At 41.8% G+C, this 23,157-nt stretch overlaps 1 protein-coding gene across 4 annotated transcripts in view; it reads left to right on the forward strand.

The window, feature by feature from the left end:
- The window catches only part of PID1 (phosphotyrosine interaction domain containing 1), a 92,791-nt gene that overhangs the window by 10,775 nt on the left and 58,859 nt on the right, over nt 1–23,157 (forward strand). Inside the window, exon 1 of one of the 4 annotated variants that reach the window (XM_068406558.1) lies at nt 3,275–3,315. The exons of 2 other annotated variants lie outside the window; for them this stretch is intronic. The gene's annotated coding sequence lies outside the window, so the exon portion shown is untranslated. Of the gene's footprint in view, nt 1–3,274; nt 3,316–4,745; nt 4,806–23,157 lie in introns of those variants that run through there. One more of the 4 variants, XM_068406562.1, reaches the window with a different exon arrangement.

Below are 23,157 nucleotides of genomic sequence, written 5' to 3' on the forward strand. Positions count from 1 at the left end.
TTTCTTGGTCTTGTAGCTTTGAGGTTGTGTGTGACTCTATGTGCCTTCCCTTCACAATCCTGCAGCTCCTGTTAACAGGACGCATGCTTCCAAGGAGTTACCCCACTGTAAAGACTTGGGATTTTGTTTTCCTTGATGACAGCTCTCATGGACGGAGTTCAGACCATTTCTTTGGAGGTGTCCAGTGGGGACTGGGGCTGCCTGGTGTAGGAAGTAGCCCCATCAGAAGTCCTGGGCTGGCCGCAGGGTCTGTAGCGGCGAAGGGCAACCTTTATGTGCATCACAGCGAGCCGTCTCTAGATGGACAAGACAACTGCCTTTCATAATCAAGGGTGATGGAAAGCCCTGGCACTTCAGGACAGTGAAAAATCACTGAAGTTTTAGTTAGTCACTGCTTAATTGTTCCTTTACTGAAGGCACTCTCCCACATCCTTCTCACGTTTATAATGCTGACAGGTTTCAGGCTGCAGAAGTGGTGGAGATCATCTACAATATGGAGAGTCACATTTGAAGAAATTGTGAGCTGCAGGTGATAGCTGAAATGAGTTATGGCAAGATCTTCACCTGGAGAGGGTCATCCCAGAGCTGCAGCTTAGGGATTTCACTCCCATGGCTGGACAAGCTCCAGGAGGTTTTCTGAGCCTGGGACAGGGCTCCAGCAGGCCAGAGCAGGGGTCCCGCTGTGCAGGGCAGCGAGGTCTGCGTAGGTAGAGGTATCTGGGGACGTTTGTCAAAAAGGTAGAATCTAAGGAGGCTTTGGACTGATGTAAAATGCTTTATAAAGATGCAGAGCTTTGGGGGGAGGTGGGAGGAGCAGGTCAGTGGCTGGGGACCAGAGAGGTCTGTGAGCAGTCTGGGGACAGGCACAGCCCGGGAACTCCATCTGCAGAAACTTTGCACTGAAACAGCTTGCTTCTGGTTGTTTACAAGAAACATACATATTTTAAATGATATTTCAGAGGGCATTTATATTGTCTTTTCAGATTAGGATTTTTATTTCTCAACATCAGAATTTATTCATGCTGTTTACATGGTATCAGAAAAACAACCACATGCAGTGAACAGCATTGACCAGGGACATGCCTGTACCTTGTTTGTACTGAAGTTTACTGTGCTGGTTCTGGAAGTAACAGCCTGACCTTTTCGTTTCTCTTGTTATGGCTGAGGGCGTTTTTACGTGGATGTGGAGCTTTCCAAGATAAACGAAGTGAATGTGGTTTGGCATATAAATCACTGATGTTGTATCAATCTAGAGAATTTCAGAAGCCATTAATGTCTAAAGAGATGCCATTTTGTTCACTTGGTGGGGATAAACTTTGCCCCTGTCTATATGCGAGTCTTTTTTTTTTTTGGTGCAAATTCAGATCTTGATAGTGGTATAAATCTAAGTGCCATTGCTAATGCCAGTGGAGTTACTCTGTGTTTATTTTACTTCATGTGTTTTTAAGAGTCCAAATCTTATCTGATTTTTTTCTTCCTTTTTTTTTTTTTTTGAAGAGTAGACATACGTGACAAGATTTAATGTCTGAGAGAGCTGAACTGAACGTTTTGTATTACTCTTTTTGGAAAGTGTGTGTTATTGAAGTCATTCTGGACCAATCCCTAATGCTGTTTGGATAAGGGTCTGCTACGTATTTGACATAGCCACGTCTGTGCCATGCTGTGAGCTCACTGCCCACTTGCTTTGGGGTAGGGTATGGGGAAAACCACTTTACAAAATATTTGTGGAAGTGTTAATAAGCCTCACAGTCGCACAGTTCCTCCCCTCTGTGAGGGAAAAAGGGCGCGTGGGTCTTTGACATCTTCTAACAGGGATGCTACAACACACAGCAGTACAGTTATTTAAGATACAGTTTTATTAAAGCCCTTTTATTAGGGCTCCCTGGCTAAAGAAGCTGGTAAAGGCTCCCTTCACAATGCCACCTCGTATCTGAACAGCGGGATCGGCTGGCCAGGGAGGGAGCAGGGATGTCAGGACCATTCCAGGGGACTCGGTGATTATTTTGCAATGGAAAAAAACTGACGCAGCACAACTTGTCCATCCATTATTCTTCCCTGGGTGTGGAGGAATGACTTTCAACCATATCATCATCTCCTTAATATAATCCGTTTTTCCACCCAAAAGGAGGCAGTTGCAGTGTCAGTGCCAGCAATGCCATGGTGACTTTGTGCACTTGATCCTTGTCGCTGTGCAGTGAACGCTTCCCTGATGAAGAAAGGGTATGATGCTGTCTGCACTAGAATAACACCCTTTGCTTTGCCTGAGTGATTCACGATACTTGGCAGTCGTTGTCACCGTCTTTGGCCCTTCTAATCCTTCCGGTGTACAGGCACAAACAGGGTACAGAGTTGGTGAAGTCTAGATCTCCAGCAGAGCAGGGAGTTGGGCTGGCAGCATGCACCGTCATAGAGAATTGGTCTGTGATCTTGTGCTTTGTAAAATTCTCCTGTGTGTGGTGGTTTGTCCAGCCTTCGAACAAGGCTTTGGAAGAGAGTTTGGAGGCAGGCGCCTGCCCGAGACTTCTGTGTTACTCAGTGCCTCCAGTTGCTTGCCTGCCTTGATAGGTCTGACCAGGAGCTAATGGGCTCTGTAGTGAGAGTTTGTGCTGTAAACGCTGCGTGGTGATTTACTGCCGGCGCTGGTTATCCCACGTGGTGGTTTATTGCACCCTGCGTACAGATCCAAGGTTTGCTCTAGGAAATATTTAATGCTATTCTGCTTTGTACACCTGGAGGTCAAAAGAGAAGGTGTTTTTTCTAGCTAATCATCGTCTCTTGCAAACTAATTGTAAGTAAAATAAAGCAAAAAGAAAACGTGTGGAGTCTGGCCAGTTCTTAGTAATGTCTAAACCAACTAGTCCAATGCTGTGTTATTTCTCAGACTTGATTTTACTGAACTTAGGTGGAATTTTGAAGTTTTACCCTGTGTAGTTTGTCTTAACTTCCACTGTTTTGGTTGAGTTGTTTTTTTTTGGTTTGTTTTGTTTTGCTTTTACCTAAGCCAATGGGTGAATATAAAGAATTATTTTAAACAGTGGATGTGGGAGAATGGTGGGGGGAAAAAAAAAAGGTCATTGCTACTAGCATTTACATTATAGATACTCCCTTGGAAGTTAACAGGATCAGCAGGGCAATTTGGATGGCAGGGAGGCTGCTCACTTCCCTGCCGTATGAGTGAGCGTGTCCTTGTTTTCCTCCCTTGGTTGTTTTGCCCTTCCCTCTCCTCCCAGAGCAGCCAGACCTCGGATACTGTGCTTCCGTCTGCCAAGATACTGGATGGACAAAGACTGGGTCCTTGCTTGAGGAGCTGAAGAGGTACAATGGGGAGCAAGATGATTTCAGTTTCTAATGTGCATGTTTTGATTAATATCTTGTTAACCCTGTGTTAACCCCTAACACCATGTTGTTACTAGTATAAATATTTATTCTTGGTATGTAGCTTTAGATATGTGGTAGGCTTAATGCTAAATTGTTAGTACTTAGTACTCAGTTTAAGTAACATCAGTTTGTCAGATTGCTTCCTTTTGTATTTTGTGTATTTTTTTTTGTTAATTGGCAAAAGAGTGTGCACAAACAGGGTTCAGATGGCCAAAGCCTCCAGAATCTCATATTCTTAATTGAAAAATGTCAGCCTTTGAGATTAACAAATGATTTAGCTAGTAGATGATTTAGTCACTGGGGAGAAATGGAATCGACTGTTACGACCATCCTTTACTTCTAGATGATAATGATAAGCTACAGCCCACAGCTCTTAATAATTAATAGCTCTGGGCTTAGGACATTATTTTTGTGTATGAGAACATCTCAATTCCATTATATTTGGTAACGTTTTATTCTGGAATACCTATACCTTCACTTAGAGAAAAAAAATGGGAAGGTGCACAAAGGACATCTTCCTGTATGTTCTAACATCGTTCTTCAGCTCTTTACAGTCTGCGAATGTGCTGCCAGTGCTCTGCCTCTTCTGTTTTAAAAATCAAACTGTTTTGTTTCTGTTGACCATTCTTCACTTACTGGAGGAAATAAGTTGTTTAGACAATGTGTGGGGATTAGCTGTGTATGGAACTACCACAGTAAACAAGTAATTAATTCTCATCAAAATGTACACTGTGCTCTGTGTGTGGATTTTATGGCGTCTTCTGGAAAAGAAAATATTTTTCTGTCTAAAAAGCATTTCCTACCCAGTGACTAGCTGTAAAAGAAACAGCTTGAAAATATTTCCTGGCCGAAGGAAAGGGTTGATACATACTTTTAGTTTGCCGTAGTGGTTAACATCACTATGTGTTTTTTCTAACACTTCCTCAGTTTTTCTCAGTTTTATGTACCTAGTGTTAATAAACATAGGTACAGAAATAACAGTGCGTCTGAGCCAACCCGTTTGATCTTTTCTTTTCTTTTGGTAATGCTGGTGCTGGGATTTTGCAAAGGATAATCTGAGGATTCAGACTTGGCTTTGCTCCTGTTTGAAATCGCTGTTAAAATACCGATGACTTTGCTGCTGGATCAGGAGCCTGAGGGTTGTGCCTTGGATTTTTTCCTTTTTTATTTATTTTTTTTTTAAAAAAAAAAGAGCTAGATCAGTGGGCAAAATATATCATTAGTGTATTGAAGGAGGTAAGTGGGCGAGGTCAGTGTGCCTGCTGAAGCACCGCCTGTGGGGTGTGCACCACATGCAGTTGTGCAAGCGCAAGCTGGAGTTTGCCATGAGATGTGTTTCAGAGCACACCCAGTGACAGGCGGGCTTTGATGACCAGCTTTTGCCTTTAGAAACAAAAGTGCAGTATTTATTTCAGCTTCTAAACCAGGTTAGTAAACAACTGTTAGCAGTACCAGGTGACGTGCAGCTGTTGGTTTGCAGAGCTTAGAAGGTGTTTTTTATGCCATCACCAGTCAGCAAAGGAAAGTTGGGGTTGGCAGTACTGGAGTTGCCAGAAAAGGAGAAATCAAAGGTGGCAAACATGTACGTCCTCAGGATTTCTGCTCAGCTTTCCTGTTAATGCAGGGTTTTTGCCGTTGTCTTCTGGCTTTGACAGTTGCAGCTCTCCACGGGCCAGCATAGGGGCTTTTGACACTTTGCGGGCAGTATTTTGCTGGCATTGCTCCCTCTTAGCCAGCTGCCCTGCACGTGTCCCGAGCTACCCGTAACTCAGCAGGATGAAATTATTCCAGATTGTGAGTACCCTTTTCCCTTGGACTTTTCGAGTATTACTTAACTGTTTTCCCTCCTGCCCTCTCCCGGCCACCGCTCAGCAAAGCTGTGCAGTGTGTATTCCCTAACCGGGTGCTTCCTGGGCGGCTCTGCAGTGTGGCCATCTTCTCGGGTGGCCTGACACTAGGGTTTCAGTGTCATTTTGCTGTTGTATCATACTGCAAATGACTGCTTAACTTGTTTGATTTCCTTGCTGGAAATGCTTTTTTTTTAAGTTGGCTTTTATCTGTTACTGTTGCAGACAATATCTAAAACTGTGATTCTGAGATGCTCAGAAAACCTGGAGGCAAATGAGAAGATTCCTAAATTTATTCATCCCTTGCACTCTCTCAGCCCTGATGATTTCTGTACTGACAGATATGTTACAGCTTTGGGAGATCAGGGGGGAAAGCAAGAACTGTTAGGGATGGTGACCTCCTTGGTACCAAAAGCCAGGCTAGACAACCTCAGTGGTTCTTTGGTAGCTGTGTTCTTTGGCAAAAATAGGTCTGAAATGTTTTTGAAGGCTGGGTATAGAGTGAGACTCATAAATAGATCCTGTAAACTTGCTCTCCTGAATTGCAGAACATCCCCCTGTAGGTCAGACCTAAAGACTGCGAGCTGGTCATGCCGTATATATTCATACATGAGTGTACCGCAGTGAAATTATCACAAAACTGGAACTAAAGCAAGCTGTACATGGAAAAGTTGTGCCAATTGAAATAATAAAAAGAGGGGGCATGCCTCTAATAAATGCTGTAATGTAATTCCTATAGAAGTGTGCACATATTTACGTTAACAAAGGTCTCATTTCTGCAAAACTTCAGCCTTGTGCTTATTTTTACCTACTGCGAGCAGCTACCAGTGCCCACAGGCCTGTGCACTGCACGCTAAGTAAGGGTCTGATGTCTTGCAGGGCTGAGGCCTTACAAAGTATTCAGTGTTTCAGTGCACATGTACCTTTTCTGGAATTGCAAACATCTTTGGTTCCCTGGGCTGAGCTGGCAGCTGGCACGGAAGGCAGCCTGCTTTATGTTTATCAGCCCAGGAAGAAGCCCACCTCTTGCGAGCGTACTTCTCATCTGCCAAGAGCATCAATAGAAAGTTTAACTATCTTCCACTCTCTTTTATTTTTAATTACTTAAATATGGCCATTCAGGGAGGTGTTTAATTCTTTAAATATGGCGAGGAAGGTGTTGGTGAATTAAGGGTAGAGGGTTTAACCCCGTGATTTCTGAAGCTTTGCTGGTGGTTGGATGCCATGTGAGGATGTGTGGTCTGTCCCAGGAGGTGCTGCGGGAGTGTCCCCGCTGCTGTGGACCAGCCCTGGGTGGGGAATCCTGTCCCGCTGTGCCCCATGCCCCTTGGTGCGGGGATGCTGCCTGCATGCCGGAGCCTTTTTGGGCACCTGCAGAGGTTTTACACTGGTTTTTGGGGAAACCCTGATTTGAACTATTGCTCTGTGCTGCCATCTATGCAGAGTATATTCAGAGGGAATAAGCAGCCTGGTCCTGATGCATTCGTTAGGCTATTCTGTTCATTTTAATTAGCCTATTTAAGCAGTGATGTATGTGTGTAAAAATGGGCCTTGATCATTTCGGGGCTTGGCTGAAACCCTGTGATCCAGGGCTGTAAATAAAACCCTGGCAGTGAGTGAATGCTGAAGCGCTTTAGAAGGGTCTTTTCAGATGATTCTTGTGCCTGTGTGTGGAGAAACGGGGATGTGTAAAAGGTCTCCCTTGTAGCTGAGGAAATTTTAAAAGTCTGTAATGGCATATTTAACCATCAGAGTTTCTTAATTATTGGAGTTCTAGCAAAAAAAAATTCTTGTGTAAATTGTGGCAGCCCATTTCACTAACTGAACACCAGGTTTCTTACTATAAGAACTTGATAATTAGTTTGTAATCCGTGCATAGGCATTTCATCCTGGTGGTTTTCTTGCAGAGAATAATTTGCCTTTTATTTGTTGACGGTGGTTTTTTTTGGTGAAAACAGAACTCCCATTCATGGTGGGCACAGCAAATGTAGTAAAACACTATCATAGCTGGGATTTGTTGTATGCTATGGATTTATGTCAAGAATGTTAATGATTTGTTTATGAATAAGTGAGCCTGTAGTATTGTGAAATAGTATCTGGCAGGGCTGCTGAATGGACATTTTGAGCAGAGGATTCTTGAACTGAATAAACTGTAGATATTTGTATGTCTCAAACTAGTCATAAGCAGGCTTATGAATTTTAAGCAGAAGTGTTTATTTAATGCATTATCATTGTCTACAGCGCTCATCTGGCATATGTATGGGCCACTTGATAACAAGCAAAGAGGTTGTTAAGTATTTTTTAAGGGCAGCTAATCTCCTTCTAGTGAGCTTTATTTTTAAAATAAGGTCTTCTTCCAGAAAGCAATGCAAAGCCTTAAGCAGAGCAGTGTGGCGTTTGCATAATCAGTGTGGATCAGGAAGGTACTCTGGATTTGCAGTGTCTCACTTGGGTGTAGCATCTAGTTCAGCAGAGCCACCACTGGAGTTTCCTGATGGAATTATCACTTGGCTGCCAATATGTTGTACGGTCCCAAATATGCACCTTCCTAATACCGGCTTGGGAAGGGTTTGCCACTTTCTTCTGATCCCTGTTTTCTTGGAAGGATACCTACTGATGGCTGGGAAAGGTGGTTCATTCCCATCTTATGTGAGTCCAAAGACAGCTATCTCCTGTGTGCTGGGGAGTACTTGTGAGAAATGAAGCCCAGTCCCCCAAAAGAATAATTTGGGGACTAGACTGAATGTCATCACAGGTAACGATTCCTTGCTTTGCCTGTTGTCATTTGCATGGTCCAGGTGTGGGATCTAATCACTGGGATACCAAATGAACTGACCAACAACTGATATCCAGCAGCAGAAAGTGAGAGCTCTGTCACTGTTTTGGACTCAAGTCCTTAATCAAACTAATGTGTGAATTTTTGTGCTGTGTAAATATCATAAAGTTTCAAAAAAATGATTGCAATGTTTATCTTTTCTCCAACCATCCCTCTGTAGTGAGTTTTATAGCTGGTTAAATAGGCGCAAATGCTTAACATGACGAAAGAGTTGTCACTCAAGTGCGATTCATGCATTTTTAAATGTAGCTAAGCCTCTTGAGAAACTGGAGGTAGAAGATGACGTGTTTATTGCTGTAGCAGGAAGCTTTGCTGTGTGACTTCATGCACCATGGGCAGGTGAGCCCAAAACCGAGGGACTTCAGTGCTGGATTCGGGAAGTGTCAGAGCCAGTTGGTGTTGTGCATCCAGGCTGCTGTGTGGAGCATGACTAAACTCTGCCTGATAAATTATGGCATTTCTTGAAATAGTGCCTTGTACTTTTTAATGAGCTGGGCTATCAGCTCTGCATCAGTGGATGGTTAAAATGAAACAAGAATTGCTTTAACATTAAAACTGTGCCTGGAGGACTTCTCTGAGAAATTGCTTATGATTATTAAGTGAATATAATGCGGTAAGACAACCTTGCTTCTTTGCTATGCTTTTTTTCATACTGAGTTCAGTTTTCAAAGTTGAAACAAGTACAGATGGAAGGTAATGTTCAAATGAGGATGGCTTTGGAAGCCATACAGTGCGGTCTCCCTTTGAATGTGGATAGGGAAGAGAGGTAAGACACAGTTTATTGAGATGCAACTTTTGTAGAAGAATTGGTGTTCCTCTAAATATCATTTGGTTGTGTGCCAAACAAAAGAGGCTGAAGCCAGAGCACTTCATGCACTGAACCGAAGAAGAATATCTGCCAAACTGAATGGGCTGAGGAAAAATGAGCCTTGTATGGCTTGTTCCTTCTGCCGTGTATGTATACCTACAGCTAAATAAATGGAAAGATAGCCACCCTCTGTGACCATTGATGATGAAGCAGCCATGGAGGGTGGTCAGACTAGCTATAATCTAACCTCTGCTGGAGCAGCAACACCCCAGCAGTCTTTTATGCAACCTGGGGCAGGTGGCATGGGTTGCTGTAGCTCTGCCAAGTTACCACTGAGATTTGTACCTGCGTCCTGCATGTGTTATTTCTTCAACTGTGCTTATGCTGTTTTCAGAATTGTCTTCTCTTTCTTTCCCAGAATCGTCTGGTCCGAGACGGTATTTCAGCAAATAAATAGCCCACAAGCTGCGTGTTACTGCCATTCTCCAATACAGCAGCACACATTCAGGAAGGAAGGCAAGGAGGGAAACTCCACTGGAGCTGATGAACTAAAATTTGTTCTTTAGATAGATGCTTGCACCCTTTTCCCGCTCAGCTATATACCACATGATTAAACACTCTTAACTATTGTCAGCTTCACAGGAAACTGCATTTGTGACTTGTTCACTGTGTAAGCAGAAAAGGCAATCCCAGCTCTGCTTCGGGAACAGCTTTACTCTGCCAGGTTGAGAATATTCGTGATAGCCAGCAGAGTCTGTTAATTTCTGACTATAATGGTGATAAAACATGAAAGTGGAAATGTTCATGTTGTAGGGCAGGAGTTGGAACTAATCACTTTTCTACAGATGCTACAGGGAAAATAGACTATAGCCACAGCCCTGTTTCATGTGCTGGATGAAGCTGGTTCCCTTTTAATCTTTATCCTAGTGTTGGAGCAATGCATGGAATATCATGGTTTTCAAATGATTTCTAATCTTTATTTCTACAAATCAGTTCTTTTCCAGAATAGATCTTTATGCAGATGCACTTGTTTATTTTTTTTTCATTGTGCCGTGGTCAAAACCCGTTTTTGTCCTTTATGGATAACTACTGCATACATTTGCCTGGCTTGAACAACAGAAAATGTTGGTAGTTTATGTTCCTCTTTCTGCAAGGAGATGCTATAGCTCTTCAACCTCTGATTTTTCTCTGTTGTGCTCGTTGTGGTGTAGATGACACTGAGCTGCAGGTGATACCCAACCAGCGCTTAAAGACGGGAAAAGGCAAAACTTGGAACACTTCAATTATGGTGGTTGCTGGATTGCACCCAGGAGGGAACAGGCTTTATTGAATGATCAAAGGTCTCCTACGCTCATCAGCTGCTCAGAATGGAGCAGACAGATGTTTATCTAGCCGATTGTCTTGTAAAACTGTAGAATTGGCTTTTGCAAATAGCTGTGCATGCAAAACTTGACTGATGTTATTTCAGGGGCTTTTCTAATGTCATCTGAAAATCTGTTCCAGGCAGAGAACCTGGGATCCAAAATTGAATAAAAATCAGACAAGGATACCTTCTGATCCTAAAGCCATCTAAGACTGAAAATAGTGTAGTTGGATTAAAGGTTGGTATATCAGAAGGGAACTAGCAGTGGCTAATCGACGTGTGGAATTAAAGTTCCTTCTCAAAATCTGTGACTTCAGTTAACAGCTTGCACAGACTTTCCTTTTGAGGTTATCTGTTTCAAGCTTTGCTTCTGGACTGAAATGACATACTTTTTTTTTTTTTTTTTTTAAAAAAACCCGACCCAAAATATTTTAGTTGCAGTGGTCTCCCAAATAACTTACCAACAGTACAAACATTTTTACAGACTTTCCTTTAAATAATGGTAACACTTGGAAAGCAAGAAAACAGCCCTCTGTCATCTAGCTCAGAATCAACCCTCAGGAGGAGAAATGTCCATTTTGAGCATTCAACTCTGACTGCCCTCTGACTTCCCAAGTGGAGACCTAGAGGCAAAGCCTTATTCTGTGCCTACGTGGAACGTTTTTTGCTGAATGTTCTTGACTAGCACATAGGCAGAGAAGCTTTGCAGTGGGCAGTCTTGAGGATCTCAGCAGCTGTAATGAAAACTCTGATGAAGTGAGTGGTGATGAGGCAGAAGTCTTGCATAGCCGTTGCGTTGTTCCCTGTAAGCCATATAGCTTCACTGATAGAGGGTCTCCATTGTGGTTCCCTTCTGGTGATGGTGCTCCATCAGAGTAGTTGGCCTTGATGATGCTAGCTCATGGATTGGTGTTTTGCTTTCCAAATGATCCTTCCTTTCCAAAGGTAAGAAACTGCAATAAAAACTATATGAACCAGACAGTTACTTTTCCTGGAAGTGTGTGGAAGAGGTCAGGAATCTTGATAGTCCCTTGAAAAGTCTTCTGTGGATTCTTCTTCTATTGCAGAATTGGGGCTGACCCATACAGAAGCGGCACTGGAGATACGTATTGAATCCTTATGTTCATGCATCCATCTGCCTCATATTTTCACTCTACCTGGTTACTGCCGTATCAGTAAATGTTCAGAATTGGGCTTTTTTTTTTATCCCCACTCTTTTTTTCTTTTGGCCAGATTACTGTCATTGACATCACTTGGTTTGGCTTGGAGATTTTTTTGAAAGAACTGTATGGCTATTATATATGCAAATAGCTTAGATAAGAACGGTTGAGAAGCCATCAGTAGGGCTGCAGCATGAAGAATTTTTCAAGTATTAAAAAAAATTATAAATTGATAACCCTTGTGTTTATAGTGATCAATGCAAATAACAAAAGCTGCAAATCTGGGCAGAGAGACATGCTATAAAAAGCATTATTGCAAAATTAAACTGTAGAAGACACATTTTTGCGTGGTAATCTACTGGATTTATTTTGACAATTATTTATTTGTGGCAGTGGTGGTTGTGAAAGTGGATTCTTTAGTAGTCTTGTTATAATTATAGAGGGCTGAATTCGTAAAGCTGCTCAAACATTTTGCATCACAGTTGTGTGGTTTCTTTCCAGCCAAATACATGCCTTTTTTGATTAAAAGAAATATTTGTCTTGAAACTTTTTTCCCCTCAGAAGAATGACTAATTGGTATTCACAAGATTCAATACTTTAATATTTTATCAGAGGCCCCTAAATTCTTTCACTCTCTTCTCTTTTGGGGTAAATAATTTAGATTTCAGATGCATCAAGTTTGATAAAAGCCACCTTGTTAACATCTCCTGTAGAATTACAGCCCTATGTGCTTTGAGGGATGCTGGAATAACTACATCAGTAATACTTCTAAGTTAAATTGGATGGGGCAAAGGAAGAAGACAGTGGGGAAATGCTGGGCAGGCAGTTCATTTATTTTAATTTTGTTAGTTCTTTCACAACTGCTTAACTACCTGCCCGACGCAGGTACACTGGAGACCATAAATGTCACGGGTATTCAGCATACTTCCATTGTGTATTCCATTCCTGTATTACAGGAATATATATTAGATCTGCATCTAGAGAAGCTCAGGGCTTTAACAGCCCAGGCCCTTTTCCCTAGATGTTGATGTTCTATATTATTTTATTTCCCCTAAGCGTGAAACATGTTAAAATATTGTTTGCAATAATTGACAGGGTTTGCACCAAAAAACACTTAATAAACACCCCAACAAAACCTCTCATTTACATTCCTGTTCCTTCTGCAACTTTGAAGTTGAGCCAAAACTTGCAGATTCAAAATTGATTGGCTTTCTTTCTTTAATGCAAAAGTATTTAAGTTGTAAAGTGGCTGAGAATGGATTGTGTTTAAGGCAGTCAGCAGTCAGTGGAGGGGGGAAGAAAATTGGGGCTGTACTGAGAATGAGGATGTTCCTCTTTGTTGCTCTGTGGGATTGTTTATTCTGCAGCTGTTTTCTGTGTGGAAAACTTGCAAGTCATTGCTGTGTTGAACAAAGTCTGGACCAGATTGGACAAAAGTGAGAGTATAATGACTGGAAAAAGGAAGTAGCCTTCACAACGGAAAGAGGTTGAATGATGATCCTTGTACAGGCCTGAAGCCTTCCAATTCTGCCGGTCTTGCTGGAAGGGAATATTTGGATAGTTTGGAGCTCTTCTGTTTTCTTTAGTTAAACAATTTAGTATTTCAATGCTCTTCATTTAATTGGCGATGTTGAATTATAAGACTGAATTAGCAATGTAGTTACTTCTCTAAAAAGTAGTAATTCTTCATGTTGGTGAATGTAGTAGCACGTGGAAAGCAGCAGTAAAGATGGGGATTAGTTCTGTTCCTGTTGAACTTCAAATTTGTTTTGCCACAGATTTCTGTGGAAGCAGGGATGTTTTTTTCATGGCATATGGGATTTCTGAAGATTGGGATTTGGTTATGAATGAGCACGTGTTTCCAGGATGGAATTACTTGAGTTTGTTTAATCAGTTGTGGATTCCTCCAGAGTGATGCTGCAGTGCCTGTGTGAGGAGTTAGCGCTTTTTAATTGGTCCCATCTGTACTGGCAGATAGGATATTAACCATGCCTTGGGGGGAATAAGGGTGTCTGGTTGAATCTCATGGTGCATATTTTATTTCTTTTCTGGAGGGATTTGCTTTTTTATGTGGTTTTTTTGGTCTTTTTTTTTTTTTTGTTGTTCATTTGTTTTTTGTTTTTCTCACTTTGTTCTAAGAACCATAGATATGTATGTATGTGTATAATCACTAGTATTTTGAAGCTTAATATTTAGCCAAGGGATGAGTTAAGCTTCTGCAAAATTATCTGAACTTTGCTGACAAGTAAAGAAGAAGAAACAAGTTTTACAGAGAAGCTGGAGTTTCTGGGTATCTCCGTGTTTGGGTGCTTGAATTGTGAGAATTTGGAAGCTTAATATTCTCATCAAGCACTAAGGACTTGTCCTTTGAAAATCAGAAAAATGGAAACATCAAAAAAGATGAATTACTTTTGAAAAGCCTTGAAAACACCATACAGATTTAACCTTTATATCTTAAGGATGTGGATATGAGAGGACTGTCCTGTCCGTGGGTGCTGTAGATCAGTTCCAGCAAAAGGGAGTGCTGTTCTCAGCCGCTTTATTTGACTCATTCTGCACTGGAAAAGCAGAGTAGTTTTGCATCTGACTGTTTTGGCTCAGCTTAACCAGTAGGGTAATTGCAGGAGAAACAGGAATGTAAATGAGTTGGTTTGATTTTCTTTTGTGAAGGTTTCTTGGTGCAAATCCTGTCAATTATCCAACTCTAAAGCTTTGCTGAATTAATTAGACACTTTGTAGAGGGGTGTTTTTGATCACTTTCTGTAGATTCCCTTGTTCCTGATATAGGCTCTCTGGTGTGCTGCTCTTACTCATGGCTTTAAGGAGTGGGGAGACCTACTGTGTGAAGTCCCCCTGGGGACAGGGGTTATGCGTTTGTACTGCAGTGGGACCCACGTTTTGTCTATATTCTGCATCATCTGCTCAAAGGTTTGTATAGCCATAAATCTTGTCAGAGTTCCCCAGGATGAATAATTTGCTGATGGAGGCATGAAAGGAGTAATATTGCAGGAGATGAAATGCATGTGAGTGTAGTTGTGGCTGAGGAAGTCACCTTGGGAAGGTGCATGTGATGGGATGGTAGTGCTGGCCGGACATGGTTCCTTTGGGGATGATTTGGAGCATGCACTGATGGTGCTCATGGGCATGTGCGGAGAGAGGGGAGGCTAAAGCCACTAGGCTCCTTTCTTTGCCCTCTATAAGACTTGATGGAGGCTTTCCAAAAAGCCTGACTTGCTGAAGAAGCAGGTCTGTTCACTTGGAGATGGCTTGTGTCCATGGGGAGTAGGAGGACCCCCCTCTCAGAGACCCTCAGGAATGCCAGGCTTAAATCCTACGGGGGTTTCAGACCTGGAAAAGGCAGTGCTGTAAGTTAGCGTCAGTGATAAAATGGATGGCTTTAGAGGAAGGAATGGATTTTCATTATCTCGTAGCTGTAAATACAAGAATTAATTAGACCAAAAGGTCATTTGGTTTATATTTAAGCAATATATAAGCTTTTTTGGCAATAATTTGTACCCTTTGTTTCTGCATAGTATTAGGCACAACGTTACTTCTAGCAAATAATCGGGGCAAATTCTGTTTGTAGCAGGTACCTATGTCGTCCAGTCCATATCCCTGTCTCAGAGAACAAGCCTTAGAAAGGCAGGAGAGAGGTCACTGAACTATATAACTGCTTAACAAGTTATTGATTTATTGCAAAAAATGAAGGAGAAGAGTGAGAGAGTGAAATGCGGGTTTTGAAAGGGCTGTGTTGAGGAATGCAGTGGCTGGCTGGCAGGTATTGTATGAGATGGGGCTTGCTCTGCCAGGCACAGAATGAGGAGAAAGAACTTTTTAAAGCATCCTCTGACACAGAAATTATTGGAGAGCCTCCAAGAGCAAATTGAAAAAGCAACAGCCGCCTTCATGCTGCAGCATTCCATTGTTTTAATATTGGGCCAACTATACCAAATAATATGTCTACTGGAAACTCATGTTAGGGGAAAAATATGTTGGAAAGCAGCTAAAGGGTCAGCTCAAAATCAAAGTGAATGAACTTGACATATCTATGCTGCTGCATGTCCTATTTTGTTCTTTCTCTTCTTGTCAGCTCTTATTTCTTAATTTATTTCCACTCTTCCTTTTTTTTTTTTTTTTTTTAACTATTTGTCTTGTCTTGGGCTTGTATTTTGACTGCCATTTAGCCTGAAAAACGCTGGTGCTGACAAATACCTCTGCTTGCACAGAGAAATTCTGGCATACTGGTACTTTTGAAATTGTAATCTAGTTTAAAATTCCAGGCTTCAACACAGGCATGGTGCTTTTGGGGAGATACTGCTGCTCTGGTGATCAGAAGATGAACAGCAGATAATGGGGATGACTATTTTTCTTCAGTGCTGTGTATAGGAGCTGTGCTTCCCAGGCTGGTTTTGTTTGCTGGACTTCTGAACATAGTTTGAAGGCAAACATCATCAGGGATGGGATGGAAGAAAAAGGCAGAGTTGTTACTGCAAGTGTATATGTTATTTACAATGATTGCATTTAATAAAATACACAACACAGCTGTCTGTTAATTGGGTTTGGGTGACATGAGAGCTAGTTCAGTCATGACAAAGTTATTAAAATTTGAGAGTTAACAGTGATTTCTGGGGCCAAAAGTTTGGGAAGCAGTTATTTATGAGAGCAGCTCAGTTGATACATTGGTGAAAGTCATTAAGCTTTATTTCTCTTGATGCCAAAAAATGTTATTCTGGTATAAAATATATACCATGAACACCAGGCATTGGAAACTACAACTCATTTCAAAATATGCTTAACAGTCATCAGTAAATAATAAACTGTGAAAGCCCAAATCCAAACAGACATATTTAGATGCTTGTCTTCCATCCACATGCTGATTTCCACTGAAATAATGGACTGGGAAATTAGGTACTGTAATATAGAGACTGATCAAAGAACTTTTTATTGTAGTACTGTGGCTTCTTTTACCTCCTCCACTGATATTTGAGGGAGGTCTTATTTTATTTTTGTGATTATGAGCATCCTGAAATATTGACTCCTTCCTACTCTGGTGTGAATCTCTATAGTGGGACTTCAGGTTTTGAGCAATTAGGCTAAACTGGGAGCTCAGTCTCTGAATATCCTGTATATTCAGATTTGCTTAGGTCGGGGGGTTTAGTTTGGCCGAGTGTAGAGAGATGTTAGAGGATCAGTCATGAAATTCTCATCTGGCTCTGAAGTTCCCTGCAGTTTGGAGGGTGTTGGTATCTGGGATTGTGTTTTGTTTGGGCAGCGATCCTGCTGATTGGGATCGCATAAGCTTGGCAACAGAGCGGAGGCATCCAGCCAGAGCAAACTCAAAGTACACAAGGTCTGAGAACAAAACGTTTCACATGAATTAAATTGTGAGGAAACAGAAATTCTTTAAACTTGTAAGAAAACAAGGCAATGTGAGCATCATCACACAAGCAGCTTGTGTGATCATGGCTATTGATAGGCAGTGCAAGTTTTATTTATGAAATCTTGATAGTTGTGCGTTTTTAAGAGATGTGTCTTATTACCACAGGAAGAAGAATATTCCCCAGGAAACTGGTATTAGAGTGAGATGGACTAACTCTCGATGCTTGCATGCAAAGATCCAGGAGCATCTTGGCTGAAAGGCTTTTTGATGCTTGACTGATTTTGGTTTCCTCTGTACTTTACGCTGCAGCTGGGCTTGCTGTCCTAAAAAAGTTCCCTGCATCCTTCTCCTGCTTTTCTATCTGCAGTCCTGTGTCCCCATTCCCTTCATCTATTTTTTTCTGTATATAGGTTTTTCCATCAGAGCTTTATCCTTGACTCCCTTGTTATGTTCAGAAATGGCAGGTGAAGTCCAGGAGGGTTTCTGTGCCTGGCAGCAGGGAGCACTGCTTGCAGCAAGCCAGGTGCTGCCTCTCCTGGTGCTTTCCTTTCCCCAGCCTCACGCCTTGCTTGCTTTGGTGCTGTCTTCTGCTCAGTGTCCGGTCATACAGATTTGAGCTTACCCTGGTAAATGCAGATTACTCTTTTCTGTGCCAAAATGCTCCCCACTACCCAGTCTTTCCTCTGTGCTATCTGGCGGGGTGGTGATAGGAGCAGGGCGACATGAAGAGGGGAAATGGTGACAGGCACTGATTCAGTTTCTAATGTGCAACCATGCACAGTGGCATTGGGCACGTGGAGGTGTGGTGAAGGGCACGCGCTCTTTTTTTTTTCTGTTTTGTTTTTTCGGGGGCATGATGTTTCCCAGATGCTTTGCCCCAAGGTGCCTTGGGGGTGCCATGCCCTCAGTGTGGGCATGCTGAGTAGTGCTGTGGGCCTGCCCAAGCTCCTCTACTTCCAAAATGTGTCATAGGGTGCCCGCAGGCAAGTCTGTCGTCCCCTCATGCCTATTGCTGTTTCTTTGCAATTGAGAGATGTACGTTCAGACATAGTTATCTGCTTTTTCACCTAAGTAGCATCTGTTACCTGAAAGAGATTGAATGGATTTGTTTCGATGGGCTGTCAAAATATAGCTCTCGACATGCTAGATGATATAGGCTTCTAATAACCAGATTTCTGGAGTTGGATCGATTTCAAGATTACTCGGGCCGGATCTGCTTGAGTATAGAGAGTCGTGACATGATCTTGGATTTGTGCGTGCCACTCAGTTTTGCGTTACAGACCAAGCTGCTGATGGGATGATTTGTGACTTTGATAAGTGCTTCCATCCCCTCTGTAGAGAGTTTTATTGTAGTGTTGATACAAAGTTTATATGAACTGCTAGTAAAGGATAAATAAATACAGCATAGTAAAGTTTAATATGGGGGAGGGGAAAGTATTTAAACTGTATTAGCAATATTTGTTTAACAAGAAATGGATCAGAGGTGACATTTATCTGTACTGGATAGCATTTGCTGTTGACAAAACAAAGCCTTGAAATAGATCAGTTTTCATATGAACAGTATCAGAATTCTTTTCTTGCCGAAAAGTTAGAGGCTTGGGGTGGGGTGGTCCTCAGGGTGCAGCTGTGATCACTTCACTGGTGATGTAACCATATTGCTAAAGGACTACTGTGTTGTCATCTCCTCTGACCATGAGTAAGAGAGTGGAGTCTTGTATCTACAGACTGGGTACGTTGGTAGTCAAATTCCACTGGGAACAGGCGAAGAGGGACATTTGGACTTCTGAAAATACTCTTGCAGTTCATTGCAGTTGGTTGTGTCTTTCCCCTCCTAGGCTGCTGTGTCTTGCTATGGGATGCTGTTGGAAAGTTTTGGTTTCATTCCAGAACTAAATGGATTTCAAAGGTAGAGGAAGTACTTAAACTGAAGTAGCAAACTGTAGCAGAATTTCCCAGGGACTGATCTTTTGCTGATGCTCTAATGTGGATTTCGTCTGGTAATTTCTTTGTAGGTGCTGTGGAAGGATGAATTGCACAGAGGATTTCTTCTCATTCTGTCAAACCCCTCTTTCAGAGGCTTTGAACTTTCAGAATAACTCCTTTTCACAAGTTAACATCCTATCATTTTGGGGTTTGCACTTAATGTGCGCCTTTGGCAAAATTTGGCCAAATACAGGTCATCTGGAAACGTGATGCCAGTTTATGCAGTCATATGTTGGTTGTAATGCTGGTGTTAAGAGATAATGGGGGCTGAGGGCTGAGGTGCTGAAGACTTTTACTTATGTTCTCCATGTTGCAACCCGATTAGCCTGTAAACTGTGTTCATTTTGCTCATCCCCTATTGATGGATTACAGATTCCATTGAGTTACAGTCCCGTCTGTCTTGATGTTTATTTTTATATTCACATCCAATATATAACCCTTTTGTAGATTTATTGAATTTGGGTCTTTGTCTTACTTCTATCATGAAAGTGAAAAGATCCACAAAGCCCAGGCTTGGCTGCTGAGTACTCAATATTGTGAACAACAGTGACTGTTTAGTTAGGACCTGAAGTTGAAGAGCTGTACAGAAGTGTTAAGCATTATTATTACAAATTGTCAGTGCATACTTTTCTCCTCCAAGGCATGTTTAATTGTATAGAGTCACAGTTGTTTTCTCCAAGACATTTGGCCTGAGTTGTGGAAGTGACTGTATTTTTGCTGTCAAACTAAACCAAAACCAAAATGCTGTTAATTTTTAGTTTTAACAGCAACAGAAATTGTGCTTGGGCTAGATACATAGCACCTAAAATTTGCAAATTGAATGTTGTGAAATAGTTATTCTAGAGGTAATGTGTGACTGTTGAGCTGATAAGAAAGTATATGTTGAAAGCAATTTAGAAGTTCTTGATTCTTATGTTCAATTAATCTGTAACTAAGAGGGTTATTGATGACAGGGTTTTCATTGAAATAGGGAGCACTTTGAAGGTCATCAAGGAGGCAAGTATATATTATACCTCTGTAGTGACAGTCTTGGCGTGCTATAGGTTTGGGCTACCAGTTATATACCCTTCAGTTTTCTACTATAAGGGGAAAAAATGCCATTAAGACTCGTGAACTGTGCAAAAGAAAATGATAGAGCTTGAATCCTTGAATAAGCAAACCTATGGTTTTGTATGAAGATAATTTTCCAATGTTCTTAGGGGCTTTACTTAAATTTTACTTTGAATGATTTCATGTTCAGCAAAAAGGAAAATACAATGCTAATTACAGCTCTGATCTTTTCTTTTGGCAATTAAGGTATTTTGTTTGCTCGAGGAATTTTAAAACTTGCTGCCAGTTTCTTACTGTTATGTTGCTCCTTGCCTTTCTTTCAAATGTAAAGTCTATATCAGCAGCACCATCTAAATGGATAAAGGATGAATGATGTGCAGTTTTGAGCTGTTGTTAAAGTCATACCAGTTAAGAGTATCTTCTTTTGATGATTACCAAATTAACTTAATGGTTCTGGCACAAGAAATGTGAATGGTATAATGTTCCCTGAACCTTTATTCACTGAATTACCAAAGTCACGCTTTTCAAGAACTTTGTGAACTTAAAGCACTTTAAAGAAATATTCTGGGTTCACAGCAGTGGAGAGCTAATGCCTCTTCTCAAAAAATACATTGGCTACTGTTATAGGTCAGCATTTGCCAACAGTTTCTGCAGGAGATGCCAGTTTGGAGTGGAAACTAAGGAATGGGTTCAGCGAAGTGCTTTATCCTGTTCTTGGCTTAAAGCACATGAATAATCCCATTGACTACCCACGTGTGCTTTACTGGGACTGCTCACATAGTGAAAGTTAGGCATGTGTTTAAATAACTTGCTTATTTGGGGGCTCACTGCGTGACGTCTCCTGGCAGAGACTTGATTTTCTTATGGCAGCCATCATATGACCTGTGTGCAGGGAGCGCAGTGTTGTCTGTGCTAGCTGTGCAGTCCAAAGCAAAAGGCTATTTCTGTGTCCACCCCCAGTCCATCCTGCACTTCTCTGGCAACTAATTATCTGTTTGCTGCCAATTGTGCTCTAGTGTTTTTGGCTCCCAACAACTCCAACTTGCTGCTCATACAAGTATTGAATTGCCTTTGTAAGGCAGAGTGGTCTTTTCCTTGTTTAAGACTGTATATGTGGTTGTTACAACATGAAAAAAAGTAGATCGTTGTCATAGTTTTCCTCATTTTGGTCAAATTGTGCTCCCTCTGTCAGTAGTCCCACTGAAGTTGATAGAGATGCTAGCAGAGGAGAAGAACGATTTTGGAGGTCCAAGCTCTGTACTCAGAGGGGCTAAATGGAGTGTTTTCATCTATTGAGTGTCTAATGGAAGCACTAGTCTTTATTTGAGAACCACTGTAAACAAATCATCTATGGAAATGGAGCTCTTTCAGCACACAGGAAGGGAGAAGTTAAATGCTAGGATAGGATCTTCTTCAATCTGATATTTTGCAACTGTTATCTCTGGTTTGATCCAGAATTGGCCCACCAGCAAAGTAGTACAACTTCAGGCTAAAAATACATTTAGGCTAGTTTTCCACCTCTGCTGTCCTCTCCCATCACCTGCACGCACAAGGTAGCAGATGACCTCAGAGACAGTATTTCCCTGTGCTTGAAAAGGGGCCGATCACAGGCGGGGAATCGCCATGACCTGCACTCAGCAGGTCTCCAGCACGCTCTCTTTTCTGCATACTTTCTCCTCCAGAAATACAACCTCTGCAACAAGTTAGCAGACCTAGAGCCTATATATAAAAGCAAGTCAAGCTAATAGAACTACAGTTGTAGTAGAACAGCAATTAGTTAATGGGACCAGCAATCCCAGCGCTGTGGTTGGCAATCAGTTGTGCTCCTTCAAACTCATGATCTCAGACTTTGAGCTTGCTTTACGCTCATCATGGCTGGTGTCATGGTTTAACCCCAGCTGGCAACCAAGCACCGCTCAGCTGCTTGCCCACTCCCCACGGTGGGATGGGGGAGAGAATCGGAAGGGTAAAAGTGAGAAAACTCGTGGGTTGAGATAAACACAGTTTAACAGGTAAAGCAAAAGCCGCGCGTGCAAACAAAGCAAAACAAGGAATTCATTCACTGCTTCCCATGGACAGGCAGGTGTTCAGCCATCTTCAGGAAAGCAGGGCTCTGTCACACGTAACAGTTACTTGGGAAGACAAATGCCATCACTCCCAACGTCCCCCCCTTCCTTCTTCCTCAGGCTGTATGTGCTGAGCACGATGTCATATGGTGTGGAATATCCCTTTGGGCAGTTGGGGTCAGCTGTCCCGGCTGTGTCCCCTTCCAGATTCTTGTGCACCCCCAGCCCACTCGCTGGTGGGGTGGTGTGAGAAGCAGAAAAGGCCTTGACTCTGTAAGCGCTGCTCAGCAATAACTAAAACATCCCTGTATTATCAACAGTGTTTGGGTCACAAATCCAAAACATAGCCCCATACTAGCTACTACGAGGAAAATTAACTCTACCCCAGCCAAAACCAGCACAACTGGTTATCTGTTGTCTAGCCTTTGCTAACAACTTCGCCAGAGAAGCCTAGGAAACTCCAAACAAAAGGCTGTTACTTGGAACTGAAAGGTAAAATGCAATAGGTTTTCTCAGTAGGTTTAGTAATCCTGGCTGGCAAAGATCTCTGTATCTTCAGAAACATGTGTCAAAGAATATTCTTTAATGTATAATCATTTTAAATGGAGTAATCTTTTGCTGGAGCTGTGTTCAGGAAAGTGAATGGGATAACGTGTAATACGAGCCAGATGAAAAATAATATGAGTAGATTTCTTCACTGGGATGGAAACTTGAATGCTTGCACAAACAGCACGGAGGCCCCAAAGTATTGCTGTAACAGGCTGTAACTTCATGCATGAGGTAGGAAAACAAGTACTGTTTTCACAGACTGTTAGTGTTTATGCCTTGAATATACTTATGAGAGTGTTTAAGGTACTGTAGATCCAGTATCATAACGATTATTGGACCTAAGCACTGATGATCTAAGGATTAAACTTGTTTTATAAGTGTATTAACAGGCTTTCTGTTAGCTAATGATAAAGTATTTATGAATTAAGTAGGAAGTTTATTTCCAAGAAATTCTCATGCATTTTCAATGGCATACTCGAATCCACAAAAATCCTTATGAAAACAGCACAGTATCTAAATAGTTGATTCATCCCCTGTGTAGAAATAAAATGTTTCATAGGTGCTCTCCTCACCTAAAGCACAGGACTGAGAAGCAAGAACCTGAGCTGATTTTCTAGCTCTGATAGAGACTTCTTGTACAGTTCTGGGAAATCACTTAGCATCTCTCTCTCTGCAAGGCAGACCCTGTAATGTTTGTCTGCCTTGCAGAGGTGAAGGGGAGGCTGAGGAAAGGGGTG

This window comes from Nyctibius grandis, chromosome 8, assembly GCF_013368605.1.
Source record: "Nyctibius grandis isolate bNycGra1 chromosome 8, bNycGra1.pri, whole genome shotgun sequence".
Classification (NCBI taxonomy): domain Eukaryota; kingdom Metazoa; phylum Chordata; class Aves; order Nyctibiiformes; family Nyctibiidae; genus Nyctibius; species Nyctibius grandis.